This window comes from Homalodisca vitripennis, chromosome 6, assembly GCF_021130785.1.
Source record: "Homalodisca vitripennis isolate AUS2020 chromosome 6, UT_GWSS_2.1, whole genome shotgun sequence".
Classification (NCBI taxonomy): Eukaryota; Metazoa; Arthropoda; class Insecta; order Hemiptera; family Cicadellidae; genus Homalodisca; species Homalodisca vitripennis.
This window is the reverse complement of record NC_060212.1, coordinates 9,582,514-9,604,094: the sequence shown is the minus strand read 5'-3', so window position 1 is coordinate 9,604,094 and position 21,581 is coordinate 9,582,514.

Here is a 21,581-nt window from a genome sequence, read left to right as displayed (position 1 = left end):
CTTAGGAATAATAAATAAATATATTTTCTTACTTCACAATTTCAAGCTTCCATCTTAATTCATCTCAAGATATCACCCTCTGAGCCAAAATGGAGTGACATCGGACTCTATCTATTTATGTATACAAATATGCTTGTGAAACTGAATATCGAAGGATTCGATCGAAGGGAAATGTGACGAAAGACTTACAACAAAATGCCACAAATATCAAGTTAAAATGTTATATGAATATTCAGGTAATTTAAAAATCTTACCATTCTGTGATATTTTCGTTGCCATGGTGGTTATCGATTAAACCAATGTAAAACTATTCGCTGTCGCTCAGCCAAGTCCAACACAGTATCATGTATTGTCGTCGACCTCAATATCCTTCGTATGGTAATGAGACTTTACGCAAAATTTCAACACTGATAGTCAGAAAGAGACATACAGAAATTAATAGTTTACATCCTCTTGAATGTCAGGCTTTGTACCGTTCAGCCAATTAATTACTTGTAATCCAAAGTTCTCATTATAATACTACAAGATTTTACACTTCGGCTGACTCTGTTCTGAATCAGTCTCAATAAATAATTTAATTTTTAATTTGTTGTTAAATAATTGTCTGTAAAATAACACATCAAGAATCTCATTTGCCTAAGAGCTCAACGTACCATAGCCCTTTCTTTTTTTATGAGATATCCTTTCAATAAATCAGAAGGATCTTTGTTCCACAACATTATTAAAAATGAAAATGTTAGCATTTATGCCGCAGTTGTCTTACAAAATCCTGAATTACATAATTTCTGCTATCCATAAAGCACATTTATACCTTCCTTATCATTTAGATCATTATATACAAAGTTGTACGTGATTTAAGATATCAAAATTAGTATATATATATATATATATATATATATATATATATTTAAAATTTCACAATACATAATTTTAATAGCGTGTGAATTCGAAAAGCTTAAAACATTTTGTGAAGGTGCATAGCCCTATTATATTACTCATAATGATAAGCGTTACGTTATCTAACCAAATTTATATTAATGCAAAACATGTGGCACTTTGGGCAATACAGAAAATTAATACATTCTAAACACACTTTTTATCTAGAATTCACCATTACATATATCTAATAAATATTATTTATAAGTAGCAGCAAAAAAATTAATGCAACAGTTTATATTTTTTTTAATGACTGTGGCGTATTTTGTTTAACCTGCTTTACTTTGCATCATCGTTTCTATTTATATTCTAGTGAGAAACACACCAACAGAAAGAAAAAATACTCATTAAACAGTAAGTATGGAAACCAAGAATAACGTTTACAATGACAGCAGTATATTTATCATATGTATTTAATTATATAGATTATCATGCAATTGCACTACATTTTAAAAATATAATTTTAGCTTGAATACTTCATGACAAGCAATAACTGTACAAACAATGACGTACAAAACATATAACGCACTAATTTAATGATTAAAAACCTAAAAGTTCAAATGATTACAAAATAAAATAATTCTGGGAACTGTGGATAAATTTTAAACGTGAATGAAAGAAATCTCTAAACCTACTATTGACTATTTAAGAAAGGTGTAAGGAGTTTAAGTGTAAAAATATTCAATTTTCTGCATTTAACAAAATCATTTTATATTTTGTTTCATTTTGAAATATTATGGCCTGTCTATGGAAAACTATGTTCAGTGACTTGATATTTAACTGAAACTGCCTATAATGAACAATCTGAATAGGCGAGTTGAAGGTGCGTTGAAGGTAGCCTAACCAACCATCTACCAGTTACGTTCACATGTATCACAAGTTGCCTGTTCCTGGACAATACTATGCTAGATTCATTTTTGTTTATTATAATATCAAAAGTTCCTGTTATTAGCATTGTATACTAAAGAAATATTGCAAGTACCTTTGTATTGTAGAACTCTATTACATGTTTCGTTTTGAAACTCTGATCGAATTTGCCACATCTTCACATTTAGTGTCATGTGTTCACTTAATCATATCAATTTTGAAAGTTTTTTCCCAATATAAACTGAGTCACAGCTACATGGGAAATCGCATGCTTCCGAAATACACAACGGGATCTTGTTCAAAAAGGGTATCAAATATTTTTCCAACTTTGGGCTCGTTTGAATAAAAAAATAATGCCTCAAAGTTGCCAACTTTTGATTCAGATCAGCCATATTGATCATGGATTGTCAGTAGTTGGTTCAGCTCGGCTAATCACGACGAAGGTTAGACTCAACTCGGTTGACAAACAACATGTAGGTTGTGATTCCTGACTTAAGCGTGCCACAACGCTTTGGTAAGATTTGTTTATTTTAACCTAGTTTGTAATATTATGTATTAGGTTAGTTCTTTACCTGAAGAAGAGATCAGATTGCAGATCTCGAAACGTAGTGTTACTGATTTATTGTTTCGCTGAACGATGGCAAATGTCCGGAAAATCCTGTTTCCTTCACAATCCTTCCATCGTCAAAAATAACCTTCAAACAAAGAACTTAAAAAAATCTTCAACAGATGCATTGTATATGGTACTTTTCCTGATGTCCTCAAAGTCAGTTATAATGTCCCTATTCATAAGTCTGGATCAACGAGTGACGTCGGAATTATAGAACCATTGCTATCCAACCAGTAATTGCCAAAAAATTTGAGTAGCTTGTTCTTTCTAAAATTAATCCTTTCCTGCGGAGAATCATCATGCCAAGCCAGCATGGTTTTATGCCCAATAAATCTACCGTAACAAATCTGGTACTCTTTCAGAATGAGATAATATCTTCTTTTAAAACTCGAGCTCAGACCGATGCTGTTTACCTTTATTTTTTGAAGGCGTTCGAGAAGGTCAGCCATCCGCATCTTTTTAGAAAGATGCAAACTAATGGAGCATACGGGCCCCTCTTGGAATGGTGAGGAAGCTATCTGCAAAATCGACGGCTCCGTGTACGATTTGCTGGTGCATTCTCCGGGGACTTCGTTGCAACATCTGGTTTGCCGCAAGGTTCCCATCTTGGCCATACTCTTCAACATCTTTGTTAATGACATCTCGGAAGTTATTAAAGTGAACCACTTATTGTTTGCCGATGATATTAAACTGTATACTTCTGTCTCCTCAGTTGACGAGTGTCATCTTTTACAAGAAAGTATGTTCGCTATCGAAACTTGGTGTGTGGATACTCTCATGATCCTTAACGCTGAAAAGTGTGTAGCAATCTCTTTTACAAGATCTCATCAACCGGTTGTGTTTGATTACATACTGCACCAGGAGAAGTTATAGAGGCGTCTGATGGTTAGGGACATTGGGGTTGTTTTATCCTCTACTCTAAGTCCGGCTCTTTATGTCGAGTTCCGAGTGCTTCTGCTTCTCGAGGTCTTGGAATGATTTTCCGCTTCTCAAGAAATCTACACTGTCTCTATGCTCTAAGATCTCTGTATTGTGCTTTTGCCAGGCCCCAAATTGAGTACTGCAGTACTGTCTGATCACTTCATCAATAATACCTTATTGACGACATGCACCGTATCCAGAGGAGATTCCTTCATCTGGTTGGACTGAAACTTGGGTTTAGATACCACGATAGTCCGCTCAATGACATAGCTGCTCTGCTCGGACTGAGTTCTCTTGTTTTCAGGCGTATAGCTCAGGATGTTCTCTTCCTCTATCGAATTTTGAACGGGTTGATCGACTGTCCAGAAATCCTTGGTTCGATCAATCTTCGTGTACCGTCAAACACTAGATCAAAGGACCTGTTTGGACGTCTTCATCATGCTACTAACTACGAGATGAACTTCACGATTAACCGAATTCAGAGACTTGGGAATCTTGTTGCTGGGGACGTTGACTTCTTTCATGATGGCATCGCCTCCTTTAAAAGAACTTCCTTGGCCATCCTAGAACAGCGTTACCCTCCTTAACGCATTTTCGCAACATAGCATATTGTTATTTATCAATTTATTTTGTAAAACATAATGTATTATTATATATATTTATTTCTTTAATATTGTTATGCTATTGCTTCATTTTTTCACTGTCATTATGTTATTGTTATCAAATTATTTATTATCAAGTTAAAAATGTTTTAATTATTTACTGCTGTTATTTCTATTTATATTATTTATTTTATATCGTTGCTATTATATTTTTTTTCGTTGTTATTACATTATTTATTATTATTATTTTGTTGTAGATTGGGAATTTTTCCTTAACATAAGACTTAATCAAACAATAACACAAGTCAAGTTAAATCCATCTCTTGTTCAGATGGAAATTAATTATGTTGGTACAGGTGCTTGCTATTGTCTTTTTATACGGAAAATCCTCTTTTTTCATATTTAAAACCACTTAGTTGTAGACAAGTATCAAAAATAACTAATATTCAGGGCTAGTGTCTTCTAACTTATTTTGTTTCGAAGAACTTGCATCTCCGTTTCGTTTTATTAAGTAAAAAGGCTTCAAATATTGACTATTTTCTTATATGAGTGGCTCTATATACACAGAGAAATATCCTTGCCACAACAAATGGGTTGACAAGAAATAATGTTACATGCTGGAGAAGAGGCTACGAGTAACACGTTAATAACTATTGTTTTATTCTGACTTCTTATTTTCTAATGAGCCAATACAATTTGTAGTAATATATTATAATATATATTTATCTTAAATAAACGCAATTTTTACGGCATTATGTTAACTTCGTTATATGCTGAATTCCGCCTCTATATTGTTAAACACAACTCCATTAATTGTTCGTACTTCCCAAACGCGTATTATAAGAAATATTTTAAAATGTATCGGTTCATATTTACAAAGCTCAGAATTACACAGACCTTCTTTCCTATAAAAATATTAAATGATAAACTAGTAAGATAGTGGCTATGTATTTGAGTGTCAACAAAACGTTAATGTCCGCTCACATTCAATGAAGGCTGCTTCGAAATATAATCAATAACAGAATGTATTTCAATGAAATGAATGTCGTCAAAGAGTTAATGTTGATAGTTTAAATTTAATAATTGGTGTATTATTATATGTTGATTGTGCTTAGTTACAGGAGCCGTTATAGACTGATTATTGATGGCATAAACCCAACAAGATAACAGAGGTTGTGACATCAGTTGGTTGTGTTACGTGGTATCAATGTTTCAATGGTGACTAACTTAGGTATAGGCTCTGTCTCGATAGTATAATACTGAGTTTAGTAAAACAATACATAACGCTACTGTATATCCAACGTGGCATGTTATTACGTGCTGGTAGTGCTATGTCACAGGAGCAGAACATTGATTATGGATGGCTAACAATATAACCAGACATTAAGGTTGGCTCTGTCCCGATAGTATAATAATGAGGTCAGTGTAACATTACATAACGCTATATCCGACGTGGCATGTTACTTTGTGCTGACAGGGCTGTGTTACAGGAGCAGAACATTGATTATGGATGGCTAACAATATAACCAGACATTAAGGTTGACTCTGTCCCGATAGTATAATACTGAGGTCAGTGTAACATTACATAACGCTATATCCGACGTGGCATGTTACTTTGTACTGGCAGGGCTGTGTTACAGGAGCAGAACATTGATTATGGATGGCTAACAACATAACTAGACATTAAGGTTGGATCTGTCCTGATAGTATAATACTGAGGTCAGTGTAACATTACATAACGCTATATCCGACGTGGCATGTTACTTTGTGCTGACAGGGCTGTGTTACAGGAGCAGAACATTGATTATGGATGGCTAACAACATAACCAGACATTAAGGTTGGCTCTGTCCCGATAGTATAATACTGAGGTCAGTGTAACATTACATAACGCTATATCCGACGTGACATGTTACTTTGTACTGGCAGGGCTGTGTTACAGGAGCAGAACATTGATTATGGATGGCTAACAACATAACCAGACATTAAGGTTGGCTCTGTCCCGATAGTATAATACTGAGGTCAGTGTAACATTACATAACGCTATATCCGACGTGGCATGTTACTTTGTGCTGACAGGGCTGTGTTTACAGGAGCAGAACATTGATTATGGATGGCTAACAACATAACCAGACATTAAGGTTGGCTCTGTCCCGATAGTATAATACTGAGGTCAGTGTAACATTACATAACGCTATATCCGACGTGACATGTTACTTTGTACTGGCAGGGCTGTGTTAAAGGAGCAGAACATTGATTATGGATGGCTAACAACATAACTAGACATTAAGGTTGGATCTGTCCCGATAGTATAATACTGAGGTCAGTGTAACATTACATAACGCTATATCCGACGTGGAATGTTACTTTGTGCTGGCAGGGCTGTGTTACAGGAGAAGAACATTGATTATGGATGGCTAACAACATAACCAGACATTAAGGTTGGCTCTGTCCCGATAGTATAATACTGAGGTCAGTGTAACATTACATAACGCTATATCCGACGTGACATGTTACTTTGTACTGGCAGGGCTGTGTTAAAGGAGCAGAACATTGATTATGGATGGCTAACAACATAACTAGACATTAAGGTTGGATCTGTCCCGATAGTATAATACTGAGGTCAGTGTAACATTACATAACGCTATATCCGACGTGGAATGTTACTTTGTGCTGGCAGGGCTGTGTTACAGGAGAAGAACATTGATTATGGATGGCTAACAACATAACCAGACATTAAGGTTGGCTCTGTCCCGATAGTATAATAATGAGGTCAGTGTAACATTACATAACGCTATATCCGACGTGGCATGTTACTTTGTGCTGACAGGGCTGTGTTACAGGAGCAGAACATTGATTATGGATGGCTAACAACATAACCAGACATTAATGTTGGGTCTGTCCCGATAGTATAATACTGAGCTCAGTGTAACATTACATAACGCTATATCCGACGTGGAATGTTACTTTGTACTGGCAGGGCTGTGTTAAAGGAGTAGAACATTGATTATGGATGGCTAACAACATAACCAGACATTAAGGTTGGCTCTGTCCCGATAGTATAATACTGAGGTCAGTGTAACATTACACAACGCTATATCCGACGTGGAATGTTACTTTGTGCTGGCAGGGCTGTGTTACAGGAGCAGAAAATCGATTATGGATGGCCAACAACATAACCAGACATTAAGGTTGGCTCTGTCCCGATAGTATAATAATGAACTCATTATAACATTACATTACGCTATATCCGACGTGGCATGTTAGTTTGTGCTGGCAGGGCTGTGTTACAGGAGCAGAACATTGATGATGGATGGCTAACAACATAACCAGACATTAAGGTTGGCTCTGTCCCGATAGTATAATAATGAGGTCAGTGTAACATTACATAACGCTATATCCGACGTGGCATGTTAGTTTGTGCTGGCAGGGCTGTGTTACAGGAGCAGAACATTGATTACTGATTGCTAACTACATAACCAGACATTAAGGTTGGCTTTGTCCCGATAGTATAATAATGAGGTCAGTGTAACATTCCATAACGCTATAACCGACGTGGCATGTTACTTTGTGCTGGCAGGACTGTGTTATGAACATTGATTACTGATTGCTAACTACATATACAGTCATTAAGACTGGCTCTTGAGTATTATTATAAGTTAGCCCTGGAGTTGGATGCTTACTACATGCAACTTATCTCCATATATATTCCAACGGTATCCTCCGCCATATGTATAAATAATTCTGTATAATACTGAGGTCAGTGTAACATTACATAACGCTATATCTGACGTGGCATGTTACTTTGTGCTGGCAGGGCTGTGTTACAGGAGCAGAACATTGATTACTGATTTCTAACTACATATACAGTCATTAATGTTGGGTCTGTCCCGATAGTATAATACGGAGGTCAGTGTAACATTACATAACGCTATATATGTTACTTTGTACTGGCAGGGCTGTGTTAAAGGAGCAGGACATTGATTACTGATTGCTAACTACATATACGGTCATTAAGACTGGCTCTTGAGTATTATTATAAGTTAGCCTTGGAGTTAGATGCTTACTACATGCACCTTATTTCCATATATATTCCAACGGTATCCTCGGCCATACGTATAAATAATTCTGTATAATACGTATTTTAAATATTAATAGTAGAAATAAAACAAAAGTAACAAAAAACGCCCATTTCTCATAACCACAAATATCGAATCATACACATAATAAACAACTGTTAATTCCTATCTATAAGTAAGTGCTTATATATTAAATCAATTATAAATACAACTTACTACCCAAGATAATAGGAGGGGAATAGGAGTTTATTATGTTAGATGAAATTCTTAAAACCATAATTTAAATACTCATAGGTCCTGAAAAGAACTTTGCAAATTTTGTGTAAAATAGTTTTTTATGTGTAACAGTTTATAGTTAGGAGCCTGATAATAGATATTAATCCCGTAAGTGAAAATTGACTGGACCAAATTAAAATAAATTCTTTCCGTTGTTATGGTGAAATAATTGCTAATTCAAATATTTTATAAAGTGGAATTTTCAATAAATTGCTAAGTTATGTTAAATGAGAATAAAACTTCGTGTTGCTGTCAAATAAAACGCCCAAATGTTTTATTTTTCTAGGAATGTTAATTTATACAATTACACTCTAACATTTTATGATTATACGATCTACGCCTCAGGCAATTGTGAGTTTGAATAAGTAAAATAATATTTTTTTCATTCGTTTTAATTCAAAAGTTGTTACATATGATTGCTTTTGTCTTCAAGGAATTTAGCTTAATAGTTTTATTATAAAATATAGTACCTTTAAGTCTATGTCGAGCTGTATATTTCTCATAGCTATATTATTATCTATATATACAGTATGTGTGTGTGTGTGTGTGTGTGTGTGTGTGTGTGTATATATATGTGTGTGTGTGTGTGTGTGTGTGTGTGTGTGTGTGTGTGTGTGTGTGTGTGTGTGTGTGTGTGTGTGTGTGTGTGTTTGTGTGTGTTATATATATATATATATATACACATATTTTAATCTGCATATTGGAGTACTTTAATATTAAATTTTATACTAATAAAATTATTCACACATATATTCAATAGCAGAGGTGAGAGAACACTGCCATGTATTAATCCGTATGCTTGATCAAATTCACTACTCACAATAATACGTATAATTACCATTATTAATCCCTGAAATAATCCTTTAATAGGACGAGCAAAGTTCCACAATCTCATATTTTGTAAATTATTTCAATAGTTATTGCATAGTCTATCGAGTTATAAGCCTTTCTTAAATTAGTTGACACTGCTAATTCAAATTTATTATCCTTCACGAGGAAGAGCTACCAACCGTAAGCATTCAATATGCAAACTCGAAGTTGTAAGTACTCTAGTTGTAACATACATGAATCGACGAATTCTACCTAAAATAGAGTAACTAAGGAAACACTTTCCGTTTTCTGCGAGATGTTGTTCCTGACGACCTAGCTATGTGCTGTGATCGTTTCTGCAAACAGTGGTCTCTTTTTCAATGTATTGGCATGGACAACGCAACATATGCCAATACACAACACACAATAATAACAAAGCGCAACATGTGCTCAATGACATAACTGATCTTGTTAAGTGGTCTTGTAAAAGCTGAGAGGTTCAATTCAACATTATGTTTAGTAAAAGTGATAAATTTGATCAAAACTGTGATTGGCCAACAATTTTAAATATTGTGCTGACTGAGCTTGAAGAACTCGGCAAAGCTTAAGTCGCGCTGTGTCAGCGAATGTACACGTTATTCAAGTAATATAGTGAGATAAACCAGAGTTAAATGAGCTTCATGAAACTTGCTTAGATCTGTTATCAGCAAAACCGGTTCAGAATATATAAAATCCTGCAAAGTCGATGATGGAATCGATAACTGTGGAACCGATATTGGTCAACTGACTGTCGAGGCTACAGCTTCTAGCAGTATAACCTCTGACGGACCCACTCAGCCTGTAAGCTCTTATGTCAAAGACAATCTAACCTATGCAACAATTGTAAACAGTAGAACTTGGCAGAATAAATCCATTTTGAAGTCAGATTCTCCCCGTTAAAATAGAAAAGAACAGGTAAGTGATGATAATTTTTAAGTTTTTATGTCAAAAAGAAATCCACGAGCAGACTACAAACATCTTCTTTGGCCAGCAAGCATATATCTCGACAAAAGCCTGTCCTAGGTACGAAGAATGTAGGAGTTACTAGGATGAAAACTGGAATAAAACGATCTTGGATTTTTATATTGAAGTTGGATACTGATATAACCAAAACTGACATTGACTCCTATATTTCCAGCTCGAGCGTAAATAATTATGTTTGCGAAGAAGTCAAACCTAAATACGACTCTTAAAAGTCGTTCAATATTGGTGTTGGTAAGGGAGATTTCCAGACTTTTTTGGAACCTGCGTCTTTCGACGAGGGTGTTCCTGTAAAGGAATACGTACCTCCACGAAGAAACAATAGTAAACATGTTTTAGGCCTAAGGAGAGGCTAGTTTATTTCTCTTCACCAAACCTCTCCGACAACCGCCATAGTTCATTTTAGACTTGAATGTCTTTTTTTAATATTCAAGGGATGAGGAATAAAACACTCCTTCTGGACGACTTTCTAAGTGACGTGTCTGGTAAGTCAAGTTTTTATCGGCTGATGTTATTTTTTGATTCTGATCACTGGCTTATCTATGATGAATTGTTGTTGCATGTGCCTAATGGTTACCTACATGGTTATCAAAATGGTTCTGCAATTTTTTTAAGTTTGAATCATAAATTCAAAGTATTAGATCTGTACAGAGCTTATTTTTCAGGCAACTGCTATCTTGTTTGATTCCTTTACAATAATTGTGGTTAGCTTATATCGCCCACCTGGCAAAGATCCCTATGCATTCTTAGATTTATTAGATAAACTGTTAGTTTTTCTATCTAAGTGGTGCAGTTACACTATTCTGGTTGGTGGAGATTTCAACGCTGATTTTGATATCACTCAACTTCATCGTAATAGTGTTACTGCTTTCATAAATTTGACAATTCAATTTTTATTGTTTGAATAATGCTCCAACCAGAGGCAATGCTTCTCTTGATAATGTTTTTACTAACAGCACTGACAGTATTACTGATTGCTATCCTTTTAGAAACTTTTTTTTTCTAATCATGGTGGGTTAGTTGTTGCAATAAAGTTTGATAAAACCAGTTCTGATATGACTGTGTATATTCCTAATTCAACCTATTAAAAACCTAGGCTTATTTTCCCAGATCGAAAAGTTGCATTACTTATAGATAGACTTGACAGCACAGATGGGGATCTTTTTTTGTAACGTAATCATTTAAATGCCTCTTTATTATTTACTGCTTTTTTTACCACTATAAAAAATATAATATCAGATCTTGTTGATCTGAAACATATAGCGGTTTAATAGGGAAGTTTAATGGGAGTCAAAGTTGGTATACACCTGAGCTACAAGCTATAAATTCCGAACTTATTGACCTTCATTACTTATATAAAATCGCCCCTAGTACTGATGTTAAGAAAAATTTACTGAAGTGAAAATCCACTATAGAAGTAGAATTTCTGGGGCTAAACTTTGTTACAACAGTCAGTACATTGACCAGAGCTGAAATAAATGTAAAGCTGCTTGGAATATTATTAAGAATAACTGTGCTCTGAATAGGAAGCCTAATTTAACTTGGATATCTCCATCAATTTTTAATAATTTCTGTCTAAACTCTGTTAAGGATATTAAAGATCAAATATTGCCTAATGATACTTCTGCCATAGACTTGGCAGTGAATTTCAGTAGGGTTGATTCAGTATATTTGCGGAAAACATTGACTACAGAGGATTTTATAAGGGCAATAAAAATCTTAACATCTATAACAGCCAGAATTTGTACTTTATGTAAAATAACATGATAAAGCAAATCACTAACTGCATTGGTTAACCTCTAACCATCTGTACAGACTGCTGTCTGAAAGAAGGCATTTTTCCTGGTAAGTTATAATTAGCACGTGTTTGTCCAGTGTACAAAAAAGGTTCTAGAGACAAACCAGATAGTTTCCGTCCTATTTCGATAGTTCCTGTTATTTCAAAATTATTTGAAATCATTTTTCAGTATGAAGTAAGTGCTTTTCTAGAAAATAATTGCATTTTGCCCAATTTTCAATTTGGCTCTCGGAAAGGTAGGGCAACCATGGATGCTGTGGACGAGCTTGTTCACCAGGTGTTGTATGTCTTTTAGGATAGACTCTTTGCACAGGCTACCTTATGTGATCTGAGCAGGGCCTTTGACACCGTGTGTCATGCGGACGTGTTGTCGAAGCTCGAGCACTACGCGATAGGTGGGGCTGCTCTTAGCTAATTTAAGTCATATCTTGCTAACCGTGAGCAGAGGGTCTGTATTGATGGAGACTGGTCACAGGATATTGAGCTTGAGTTCGGTGTTCCCCAAAGTTCAGACCTGGCCCTCTTCTAATCTTAATTAGCATTAATGATCTTCCCCTAAATGTTAGGTCGACAATTTTTATGTATGCTGACGATACCTCTTTTATTAATCGTAGTGATAACATATACGATCTCAGTGCCACTGTCAAGTCTGTTACAGCTGTTGCATCTGCATGGTTTCAAACAAATGGTTTTTACTTAAATCACGCTAAAACACAGACTATTGTATTCACTTTAAAGCCTGTAAGACATACGTAATTATTACTACAGTAAAATTCATAGAATCAATGTACAGATAGTTGCTGGAAAGGGTGTCTTGTATTACAATTCGAAACAAACATGCTCCGGATGTAAGAGGATACGCACATCCCCATAGACACCGATGATGAACAAACAGCAAATGCTTTTTAAGCAGCGGAAATACTTATTTCTAAAAATCATGCAACGATGTAAGAGACAGCAATGTTGATATCAAAAATTGGTACTCACCAATTACGATGGAGAGATTTGGCATAGGCGTTGTCAGGAGAGTTGGCGGGGGCAACATCAAGAATCAGGAACAACGAGGGAGAGGAAGGAAGTCCGTTAGTCGATTCGGGAAGCAACGGTTTCGGGAGTGTCAGTGCTAGTGTTTGTGTGCGGGGAAAAATCTTTTAGACGAAATAGTGTCAACTGCAAAAAAGTTAAGAAAATCTTGTATTTGATTTTAGGAACGTAATATTATATATCATGATTCATTAATCATTTTAATATGTCTCATTTAAAATTCCAAGGTAATTGTACCTAAAGTGATAAAAGGAAAAGATTATCATGTGTAGAAATCAAATTAATATTTTAATATTGAAATTTATATTTTCCTATTCCAAGTACTTTATGTAAATGTTCTTAATTTGGTAAAGTCACTCATTTGTTATAATCGTGTAATTTTATGTGAATGTTTAGATGTTTTAAAAGAGAGTTTTCTCACGTTTAATTAATGAACATATAATTATTGAAACACTACAAAATTTACTAATGCACGTTATATAAAAAAAGCAATTAAACATAAATTGTAATAAATAATTTAATATTAAACTTATTTCATGATTGGTATTAAAGTTTTGTGTTCAATATATCTGTTGATGGTATCCATTGTTATATACAATTTAATTAAATATAATGAGATGCTACTATAAATAAAATATGTGTTGGTTCATTTGATTCTATTGTATTGCCAATCGGACCTACTATTTAAATCCTCTCACAACAGCCCTGGCTCTTAATACATTTTAATATTTCACAACCTGAATCTAAACAAAAAAACCTTACAGGCCTTTTAATATACCTCAATCCAACTTTGCTAATATAACTAGTGTTACTATTTGTATACATAGATAATCAGCTTACGTGATCAAGTCGTGTAGAAAATATTTTGCGTAGATTGTCCAGAGTAATTTACCTCTTGAGGCAATTAACGTCCCTTGTCACTATCAATTATCTCAGAATGGTTTACTTTGCCCTCTTCCAATCAATTATAAAATATAGTCTATTATCATGGGGAAAATCGAAACGCTTGAATAAAATATTATTTAAAAAAAAACCGTCATAATACTTGCTATTACTGAATCCCTTGGCCACTGCAAACCTATTTTCATAGAACTTAAAATAAATATTATTGTTAATCTTTACATCGTTGATCTTGTTATTTATGCTCTTAAAAATTCCCTGTTTTGATGCTTAATGAAGATGTTCATAATTATAACACAAGAGTAAAAATATCTTTTGGTCATTTTAGGTTAGCAAAACTTTACGAGTAGGTGATGTCAGAGAGAGTTTACCTGACTATGTCCAACACCATAGTCAGGTGCTGGCCATGGCGAGTGAAGTGTTGCCTTCCGATGGCGTTGAAATCCAGCAGCACAGACCCCTTACACCTGATACACAGCTCCCTTATGTAGTTGTTAACACAAGTCGTCTCTTGGTTAACGAGGTGGGAGGGGGGGAGGTCGTGGCGATAGGGCACTGTTGATACCATGACCTTGGCTGTACGGGTGCGCATGGAGATCTGGTTTTCCAATTGCTGGTAGATGGTAGACGACCGACCGGCTCCGATGTCATTCGCTCCGGCAATCAGGACGCTACAGCTTCCCGGGGGAGGAGGTTGACTCCCCTCAACCACACCCAACAGTCCGGCTCCAGGCTTGCAGACGCCGATCACAGCCGTCTCTGCGGTCACCAGGGACTGGACCATCCCAGCCATGAAGCGTGCATGACTATCACCCTCAATAGTTACTGCACGAAAAGCCACTGGTACGGTAGATGTTGAGATATGAGGGGATATTTTAGATTCGTTTTTGTGACCAGTGTTAATGATGTGTTTATTATTAAAAGTAGTGTGCTGCAACTTCGGTTTACGTGTTTTCTTTTTCCTTCTCTTTTCTTCTTTTTTTCCACTCTGGTGAACCCATTTTCACTACCTTCGGACAAATCTTCTAGCGCCTCATAGTTATTTGAAACTACAGACCTAGGGATTTCCTGAACTAGAGTTTTATTTTCCTCCTCTAGACATCGTATTGAGGCAATCATTTTTTTAATTTCTTCTCGGAGAGTTTTACATTCACGGCAGGGTCGTTTTAGATCTTGTATTTCTTTTTCAAGGTCGGCTATTTTCTTAGACTGCACTAGGCCTATATCATTTTCAGAGACGCCAGGGAGTTCCTCGGTTTGAGCTGATGCATTTACATAGTTCGTGCAAGATTTTTTCAGAGGTGTCACCGATTTTGAGGATGTAAATATTGAATCCGTGAATTGTAAAAGTCGTTGGTCCGATTCAATTGAGTGATCGAGGATAACTTTAACCTCGGTCTTCAGCTTGGCGACTTCCAAGAACTGTCTCCAGATTTTAATACTCTGTGCAGCCTGTATTTGTAATTGTTGAATAATAAGACTGCTTGAAGGCTGTGATAATCCAGAGTGTATACATGGTTTGCCAGTTTTGGTTTTTTCTATTGAAAACATCGTTCAGTTGTAAAATAAATATATAGACTCAATAGGTTGTAACAACGATGAAGTTAATAGGAATGCACATCTAAATATAACAGGGAATCTCTGGAGTAAGACATGATTCCGTAATTCCTGTTAAGTCAAACTGGAAATCACCGGAAAAAATTTCTCAAACCCTGTATTCATCGATTTGATAACATTATCGCCAAAACAGTAAGCGAAGTATTCAATTTTAAACGATCATGCTATTGCTTACATTAAATGAAACAAATTATATTGAATAAATTATATAGAATATTTATTCACCGTAATGGAGTTCCTAAATTCGTGCCGAAACATTGTAAGAGCCACTGGTGTTGATTATCGAGGAGAGATCTGCACTAATTAAAGAAGTGACGGCCTGGAGTAAAGTCATGATTGATGTTGCGATAAATTTTGAACCCAGCCTTGTTCGAGTTTGTGCCGAAACATTGTAAGAGCCACTGGTGTTGATTATCGAGGAGATATCTGCACCAATCACAGATGTGGCGGTCTTAAGTGAAGTCAGGATTGATGTTGCAATAAATCTGGTACTCAGCCTTTATTCGAGTTTGTGCCGATATGCTTATAAAAACAAGTAAGTGTTACACATTTTAGTCTACGCCGTTTGATCATCATGCGTCAGTTAATACAGGGTTGCGTCTGCATCTATCATCGTAGAGTACTGTAGCGTTTTTAAAGCTACATTGATTTATTTTTTTTATTAAAACTTAAATTAAATAAAAATTTTGGGATCGAAATATTGGGACTTAATTTTAGATTAGATTGTGAAATGTCAGTGTAATAACGAACATGTAATCCTTTGGCAAGTTAGTACTGTTAGTTTTAAATTGTTAGGAAGGCAGGTTGACTGCCTTGAATTGATTAGAACTTGTCTTGTTGCGAGTATTGTTCTCCTGGTTTGATACAGCTGGACCAATGAGAGAGCACCACGGATGTCCTGCAAAGTTGATTGGAAAGGGAAGTATTAAGCGCCCGCTCATAATTTTCGCCCTTCTTTTGGTTTTTTTCGTGAGTAAAGTTAATTGCAGTGCGCCGTATTTCTTAAATTTTTCCGCGAGTGATTTTGAGTTAAGCACCAAATTTATTGTACGTTTTATTGAAATAGTCATCACGATCTGATTTTAAATTAATTCTGTTGTATTTTTTATAGGAAAAAATTAAATTCAACATTCTGAATAACTTGTTCTCGAAGAACAATAGAGCATAATAGAATCATACAAGTTACATTTGGTTCATGCTTGCAAGAGAAGTGAATTAAAATTGAACTTTGTTAATAACTTTAATTGAGATTTGGAAAAGTAGTAATTTATTAATATTTAACTGGAACTCTTTTATTGTGAATTATTAATTGAAAATTAATTGAACTTTAATAATTGTTAGAGAGAGAGTTGTAATCTGAATTGCAGAGACTTGAAAGTTATGGTTCAAGTAGTGTAAAGAGAAGTTTAAATTTTTATATTGAATTTTGAGTGAACTTAGAAGTGAAAATTTTTATTTTAGTTATTTCCAAGTGGTATTTCATTTTTATTTTAAAACTTTATTATTTTATTTTAGAAGAGAGCTCTGATTTTTATTTTGATATATTTGATTAATATTTTTATTTATTGCCAAAGGAATTTTTAAATTTACTAAACGGTTTGTAAATTCTTTGTGGAAAATAGAGTGATAAAAATTCTGAAACGTTGAACTTATTAGTTTGCCAGTTAAGAATAAATCCATTGTTTTTATTTAGAACTGTGATTTTTATTTTAGACAAACCAGATAATATTTAATAGTTAACAAATTTAGTAATACAGTGTACTAATATTCACTAGGATCTTTACTAATCAAAAAATATTTTATATCGTCTTGGATGTATTGTTGATGATTTAAATATTAATACTCTGGAATATTAATATCAACAATCCAAGTCGTTATAAGTACTTTTATGAGTAAGAAAAAAAGGAAATTGTTTTTCTAGGGAGTAAACTAATAAAATGATCTAGTATTGGAGTTAAGACAAATAGTAGAGCACATTTATTTAAGATGATGCAGATGTTATGTTGTTACTTTTAGTTAAAAGTCTGTAAAATACCTTTTCTGATGTTAAGAATAATATAAACGACTTAATAATCATTCCTCGTGGGATTTCAGACGTTTAAGTATTTTTTAGGCAAACAATGTAATCAGATCCAAATAACCATGGAAAAGGTACTATGCTGTTTTTAAACTTGTATTGTATTTTACAATATCGATGTTTTAAACAATACTGGAGGTACATGCATAATTTTCATTGCAATTTTGGAATCAGATTTTTAATAATTGCTTCATATTAAGAAATTATTTGACAAATTAGTACTTTATATTCATACTGTAAAAAACACATTTTTATCATTAAACGTTTTAATTATTTCCTGATTACAAATTTCCAAAAAGAATTCCTCCTAAATATACCCTACTTAATTCCTTATGGTTTAAAAAATTCTCGCTATTTTTGTCTTCAGTGAACTATTTTAATGGGCTTTGGCTAAAAATGTAAAATGTAAAAGTCAATTACCCTTCCTTAAAGAAAATTCCCTTACTTCCTATTAGTCTTGTTTGGTAACTACAGGAAACACATCATGACTAAGCTATCAGTAATAAAAATCTATTGAGTGCTTCCACACTTCTATAATATATTAATTAATCAAAAATATGAAAAACGATAACGCTTCAACAATAAATGCAACTTGTTTTAGCACGTAGCGCCTGTAAATAATGCTATTTTTAGGAGTATTTAAACTTTTGACAAGTTTTAAAATTACAAACACGTATACATTTCTCTGTAAATTATATATATTATAAAATGTTTTTCGTTGTAAAAAAAATATTTTTGCTCTTGTATCACTGAATTGATTTGAGTTATAATTATCCTAAAGTTAAATACTATTTATACTTAAAATTTATGTATTTCATTGAAGTTTTTTTATAGTATTATTCTAGGTAATTTTATATTTCATAAAATATCAAATTTCACATACAATAAAAATAGCTATTAACATTTTAAATATCATCTTGAATCAAGTAGACCTGTGCATCAACCAACGAATGTCTGTCAACGTTTTAGCTAACATTTACTTTGACTTTACCAAAACAATGATTGACAGAGGTTCAGGGCTGGAGCTAACAATAGACTACGGAGTTATGGATAAAGTCAACCATCACTGTTTACATCACTACGTCGGTTAAACTGTTGCCTTTGTAGAGTTACGTCTCTGTAAACTTGCTGGGAACAACTGACTGGAGACTAGGCTACTTAGTTCTGGGAGGTCTGTAAACATCATTAGGCTTAAATAAATGCCATGTAACAGAATGGTACACTGTGTTAATATTACTTACATAATGAGCACAATAGATTGCCTTATATGTGACCACAGACTGCTAAATGTATAATATGCACAGAAACATATTTTTTATAATTAAATTTAAAATTACCTAATCCTAGCATCCTTGTATATCTCTGTGTATTATTTTTTTTAATGTTAGTTTTCGGAATCTAGTAGAGTTATTTGATCAACGGAAAGTTTCCTAAAATTAGTGTTTGTTTAAACTAGTATTGTTTCATATCCTTCTTTAAGTAGTCGAGTTATTTGATATTTTAAAAACTATTTAATAACTAGCACTTATTTCTTCATATCCTTCTTCAATCTTAAAAAAAACTCACTATAAATAAAGAAAGAGTGACCAAAAATATTCTAATCTCCTTTTCCGTAACTTAATAATTGGACTTTAAGTTTGGAGAGCAGTAATTGTGAGCCCTGAGTTGAGTGAAACTAATTTTACAAATAGCCTACCAATCAAATACCAAATATAATTTCTTCAAATTCCTTGCATTTATGCCAAATATTTCCAACGATTTTAGTAATATGGAACTATTACCAATGTAAAGTAAGCCTAAAATCGAAATCCGTAGCTTTCTTAGTAAAATCACTGAGCAAAGTAAAACAACCAAAGCAACATGTTCGAAACTGTAGAGTGACTTGCATTATTATCGAACTCAATGCTGCCTACACATAACGTAGTTATAGTGTATTGTGGGAAGGTTGATTCAATATGAATGTTGAGTTCAGTTCATGTTCACTTCTTCATAGTGGAGCGCCCGGAATCTGACGTTATCACGTAGTTGACTTCTGGAATCTGGAGTCATGTTCGTCTGAAGAAATACAAAAAAGTCGGCGATGAAGAAACTCAAGTGAACTGTTTGTATAGACTCGATATCAGACACCAAGACTATGTAATACAGGGAAAAAAGTATTATATCATAAGTTACATAATTTAGTCCACAACGGTGTTTTAGACATATCTCGAAGCACGATGAAAGTTTACTATTCATAACGTAGCTACGGTGGAAAGATAGATTCAATGTGATTGTTGAGTTTAGCTCCACTTCACTTTCATCTTAGTTGCCTCGTTGTTGCCAATATAGAAATGAAGCTTGTCGACAAATTTAAAATCTATAGGTTAGTTTGCGTTTGATATGTCATTGAGACAGGCAGCCAACCAAACAGGAATACAACTTTGTTAGACCCTCAAGAATTGTCCCTGCAGTGGCCACAAATGCACCGTAACGTTAGTATTAGGGCTTGGTGAGGAATCGTTTAAAAACTTAATTATTCTGTTTAAACATGTACTTTTAAATAATATTAAATTAGTGTTAATATTAGTACGTATAGCGGGGTATTAGGTTGTTTTATTGGGGCGTCAGGAAGAAGTTATTAATATGTTGTAATGTCCTCTAGATCACAGATTTATAAGTGAGTGCTCTGTTACATTTCAAACCATACTTGTCTAAACTGTACCACACGCTTCCATACTGGCCTTAAATTAAGTGTTCTATATCCTACCGTCTTAATTTATGTGTTCTATATGCTGCCATACTTGCCTTAACTTAAGTGTCCCATACGCTTCCCAAAGTTTATAGAGAATGTGTTTATCCCTACGTCACCGATTTCAAGGAAAGCTGATATTTTTATCGGTCCAAAATATTGTTCAATATTTTATTTCATGCTCTTTTTAAAATATAATGCTTCGTAAGCGTCTCGTTAATATGTTTTATATCTAATTGTGATCATGTAAAGTATTTAAATAGGTTGGGTTCTAATGCTTGTTTGTCAATAGCTGATTACATTAGACTGTCCGTGTTTATTATATCTTTCATGTTCTTCAATTCTAATTTTATAGCACTTATTGGATAATTAATGTAAATTTTTCCAAATTTTCAAAGTAAATTTTTTAAAATTTTCAAAGTAAATTCTTGAAATTTAACTATTGATTTAATCTGCAATTTTGTATTTTGGATTGCTTACAAATTTGCCTATCTGATTATTTACGGAAAAGATTATGTTAATTTTTCCGTTTTTCTAATTACCTTTTAATTTCTTTATAAAATGGATCAATGGATTGCCAAACATATTTTTCTTTTTTGTAATTTTTAAAGGGACTATCGATTGTTTAAATACAATCTTCTATACTTTTTGGAATATACTGTCAATTAATTGAATTGAGTACCCAAAATTACTACTTTGGGGACTATATTTGTAATATTGTGTATTCATTTTCTTTTTGTATTCATCGGTTTTAAAAGGTTTCGTTAAGCAATTTCTTAATCATGGTGTGAAAGTCAGTCTCTTTTTGGAATTATTAATAGTTCGAAAAGTGTGGTTTGACTCTGCTACTGTATTTGGATTTTCTGTAAATTTTATACTCTATGTCAGCATTATCCTTTTTACTACTGTATCTCAAAATGGTAATGATGATTATGTTCCAAATTTAACCTTCATATGATTTAGTAAATTTTTTCATAGTATATATGACATCTATTTACAACTTTTTTTTAATTAAATGTTTTAAGTATGATGTAGGTTTTATTTGCAATTTGATTTGATTAGAAAATAAAGAGTATTTTTACTTCGAGTAAACACGTGTCCAGTTCAAAAACATGTAGGAATTTTTATACGTTTTAGAAATATAAAAGTGTACGAGATGAAAATAACTTATATAAAATATGAAAAGGAGAGCTGTTGTTTTCTGACTAGTTTTGAACATTTAAAATGGCACATCTGGGAGGGATCTAAACATTATTTGCACAACTGGTTGTGGTACTAGCATCCACAGTAAGAAAATA